Source organism: Lissotriton vulgaris, unplaced genomic scaffold (assembly GCF_964263255.1).
Source record: "Lissotriton vulgaris unplaced genomic scaffold, aLisVul1.2 SCAFFOLD_12566, whole genome shotgun sequence".
NCBI classification, from domain to species: Eukaryota; Metazoa; Chordata; class Amphibia; order Caudata; family Salamandridae; genus Lissotriton; species Lissotriton vulgaris.
Window position 1 is genome coordinate 7,501 of NW_028252472.1, and position 2,500 is coordinate 10,000.

General features: G+C 52.2%; 14 non-coding genes across 14 annotated transcripts in view; all 14 read left to right on the plus strand.

Moving 5' to 3' along the window:
* The window catches only part of LOC147662181 (5S ribosomal RNA), a 119-nt gene extending 94 nt beyond the window's left edge, over window positions 1-25 (plus strand). Inside the window, exon 1 of the ribosomal RNA XR_015305921.1 lies at window positions 1-25. This exon is cut by the window's left edge and continues 94 nt beyond it. This is a non-coding gene — a ribosomal RNA (5S ribosomal RNA).
* A 79-nt stretch (window positions 26-104) lies between these two features.
* Window positions 105-223, plus strand: LOC147662182 (5S ribosomal RNA). Its single transcript, XR_015305938.1, has one exon. It is a non-coding gene; the product is annotated as a 5S ribosomal RNA (ribosomal RNA).
* Window positions 224-303: 80 nt separating this feature from the next.
* On the plus strand, window positions 304-422 carry LOC147662183 (5S ribosomal RNA). Its single transcript, XR_015305940.1, has one exon. It is a non-coding gene; the product is annotated as a 5S ribosomal RNA (ribosomal RNA).
* Window positions 423-502: 80 nt separating this feature from the next.
* On the plus strand, window positions 503-621 carry LOC147662184 (5S ribosomal RNA). Its single transcript, XR_015305941.1, has one exon. It is a non-coding gene; the product is annotated as a 5S ribosomal RNA (ribosomal RNA).
* Window positions 622-701: 80 nt separating this feature from the next.
* On the plus strand, window positions 702-820 carry LOC147662185 (5S ribosomal RNA). The gene has a single exon (XR_015305942.1). It is a non-coding gene; the product is annotated as a 5S ribosomal RNA (ribosomal RNA).
* Window positions 821-900: 80 nt separating this feature from the next.
* LOC147662186 (5S ribosomal RNA) lies at window positions 901-1,019 on the plus strand. Its single transcript, XR_015305943.1, has one exon. It is a non-coding gene; the product is annotated as a 5S ribosomal RNA (ribosomal RNA).
* A 79-nt stretch (window positions 1,020-1,098) lies between these two features.
* Window positions 1,099-1,217, plus strand: LOC147662187 (5S ribosomal RNA). Its single transcript, XR_015305944.1, has one exon. It is a non-coding gene; the product is annotated as a 5S ribosomal RNA (ribosomal RNA).
* Window positions 1,218-1,296: 79 nt separating this feature from the next.
* Window positions 1,297-1,415, plus strand: LOC147662188 (5S ribosomal RNA). Its single transcript, XR_015305945.1, has one exon. It is a non-coding gene; the product is annotated as a 5S ribosomal RNA (ribosomal RNA).
* An 80-nt stretch (window positions 1,416-1,495) lies between these two features.
* LOC147662189 (5S ribosomal RNA) lies at window positions 1,496-1,614 on the plus strand. The gene has a single exon (XR_015305946.1). It is a non-coding gene; the product is annotated as a 5S ribosomal RNA (ribosomal RNA).
* An 80-nt stretch (window positions 1,615-1,694) lies between these two features.
* On the plus strand, window positions 1,695-1,813 carry LOC147662190 (5S ribosomal RNA). Its single transcript, XR_015305947.1, has one exon. It is a non-coding gene; the product is annotated as a 5S ribosomal RNA (ribosomal RNA).
* An 80-nt stretch (window positions 1,814-1,893) lies between these two features.
* LOC147662191 (5S ribosomal RNA) lies at window positions 1,894-2,012 on the plus strand. The gene has a single exon (XR_015305948.1). It is a non-coding gene; the product is annotated as a 5S ribosomal RNA (ribosomal RNA).
* An 80-nt stretch (window positions 2,013-2,092) lies between these two features.
* LOC147662192 (5S ribosomal RNA) lies at window positions 2,093-2,211 on the plus strand. Its single transcript, XR_015305928.1, has one exon. It is a non-coding gene; the product is annotated as a 5S ribosomal RNA (ribosomal RNA).
* An 80-nt stretch (window positions 2,212-2,291) lies between these two features.
* Window positions 2,292-2,410, plus strand: LOC147662193 (5S ribosomal RNA). Its single transcript, XR_015305949.1, has one exon. It is a non-coding gene; the product is annotated as a 5S ribosomal RNA (ribosomal RNA).
* An 80-nt stretch (window positions 2,411-2,490) lies between these two features.
* LOC147662194 (5S ribosomal RNA) overlaps window positions 2,491-2,500 on the plus strand; it is a 119-nt gene continuing 109 nt past the window's right edge. The window contains exon 1 of the ribosomal RNA XR_015305951.1: window positions 2,491-2,500. This exon is cut by the window's right edge and continues 109 nt beyond it. This is a non-coding gene — a ribosomal RNA (5S ribosomal RNA).

Consider the following 2,500-nt stretch of genomic DNA (forward strand, 5'->3'; position numbering starts at 1 on the left):
CTGGGAATACCAGGTGCTGTAGGCTTTTTTTTTCAGAGTGGTTTGCTTGCTTGTACTGAAGCTGAGCGAAGAAAGCTAAGAGGCCCAAAACCAGTGCTCCTAGAGCCTACGGCCATACCACCCTGAAAGCACCTGATCTCGTCCGATCTCAGAAGTTAAGCAGGGTCGGGCCTGGTTAGTACCTGGATGGGAGACCGCCTGGGAATACCAGGTGCTGTAGGCTTTTTTTTTTCAGAGTGGTTTGCTTGCTTGTACTGAAGCTGAGCGAAGAAAGCTAAGAGGCCCAAAACCAGTGCTCCTAGTGCCTACGGCCATACCACCCTGAAAGCACCTGATCTCGTCCGATCTCAGAAGTTAAGCAGGGTCGGGCCTGGTTAGTACCTGGATGGGAGACCGCCTGGGAATACCAGGTGCTGTAGGCTTTTTTTTTTCAGAGTGGTTTGCTTGCTTGTACTGAAGCTGAGCGAAGAAAGCTAAGAGGCCCAAAACCAGTGCTCCTAGCGCCTACGGCCATACCACCCTGAAAGCACCTGATCTCGTCCGATCTCAGAAGTTAAGCAGGGTCGGGCCTGGTTAGTACCTGGATGGGAGACCGCCTGGGAATACCAGGTGCTGTAGGCTTTTTTTTTTCAGAGTGGTTTGCTTGCTTGTACTGAAGCTGAGCGAAGAAAGCTAAGAGGCCCAAAACCAGTGCTCCTAGAGCCTACGGCCATACCACCCTGAAAGCACCTGATCTCGTCCGATCTCAGAAGTTAAGCAGGGTCGGGCCTGGTTAGTACCTGGATGGGAGACCGCCTGGGAATACCAGGTGCTGTAGGCTTTTTTTTTTCAGAGTGGTTTGCTTGCTTGTACTGAAGCTGAGCGAAGAAAGCTAAGAGGCCCAAAACCAGTGCTCCTAGAGCCTACGGCCATACCACCCTGAAAGCACCTGATCTCGTCCGATCTCAGAAGTTAAGCAGGGTCGGGCCTGGTTAGTACCTGGATGGGAGACCGCCTGGGAATACCAGGTGCTGTAGGCTTTTTTTTTCAGAGTGGTTTGCTTGCTTGTACTGAAGCTGAGCGAAGAAAGCTAAGAGGCCCAAAACCAGTGCTCCTAGAGCCTACGGCCATACCACCCTGAAAGCACCTGATCTCGTCCGATCTCAGAAGTTAAGCAGGGTCGGGCCTGGTTAGTACCTGGATGGGAGACCGCCTGGGAATACCAGGTGCTGTAGGCTTTTTTTTTCAGAGTGGTTTGCTTGCTTGTACTGAAGCTGAGCGAAGAAAGCTAAGAGGCCCAAAACCAGTGCTCCTAGAGCCTACGGCCATACCACCCTGAAAGCACCTGATCTCGTCCGATCTCAGAAGTTAAGCAGGGTCGGGCCTGGTTAGTACCTGGATGGGAGACCGCCTGGGAATACCAGGTGCTGTAGGCTTTTTTTTTTCAGAGTGGTTTGCTTGCTTGTACTGAAGCTGAGCGAAGAAAGCTAAGAGGCCCAAAACCAGTGCTCCTAGAGCCTACGGCCATACCACCCTGAAAGCACCTGATCTCGTCCGATCTCAGAAGTTAAGCAGGGTCGGGCCTGGTTAGTACCTGGATGGGAGACCGCCTGGGAATACCAGGTGCTGTAGGCTTTTTTTTTTCAGAGTGGTTTGCTTGCTTGTACTGAAGCTGAGCGAAGAAAGCTAAGAGGCCCAAAACCAGTGCTCCTAGAGCCTACGGCCATACCACCCTGAAAGCACCTGATCTCGTCCGATCTCAGAAGTTAAGCAGGGTCGGGCCTGGTTAGTACCTGGATGGGAGACCGCCTGGGAATACCAGGTGCTGTAGGCTTTTTTTTTTCAGAGTGGTTTGCTTGCTTGTACTGAAGCTGAGCGAAGAAAGCTAAGAGGCCCAAAACCAGTGCTCCTAGAGCCTACGGCCATACCACCCTGAAAGCACCTGATCTCGTCCGATCTCAGAAGTTAAGCAGGGTCGGGCCTGGTTAGTACCTGGATGGGAGACCGCCTGGGAATACCAGGTGCTGTAGGCTTTTTTTTTCCAGAGTGGTTTGCTTGCTTGTACTGAAGCTGAGCGAAGAAAGCTAAGAGGCCCAAAACCAGTGCTCCTAGAGCCTAAGGCCATACCACCCTGAAAGCACCTGATCTCGTCCGATCTCAGAAGTTAAGCAGAGTCGGGCCTGGTTAGTACCTGGATGGGAGACCGCCTGGGAATACCAGGTGCTGTAGGCTTTTTTTTTTCAGAGTGGTTTGCTTGCTTGTACTGAAGCTGAGCGAAGAAAGCTAAGAGGCCCAAAACCAGTGCTCCTAGAGCCTACGGCCATACCACCCTGAAAGCACCTGATCTCGTCCGATCTCAGAAGTTAAGCAGGGTCGGGCCTGGTTAGTACCTGGATGGGAGACCGCCTGGGAATACCAGGTGCTGTAGGCTTTTTTTTTTCAGAGTGGTTTGCTTGCTTGTACTGAAGCTGAGCGAAGAAAGCTAAGAGGCCCAAAACCAGTGCTCCTAGAGCCTACGGCC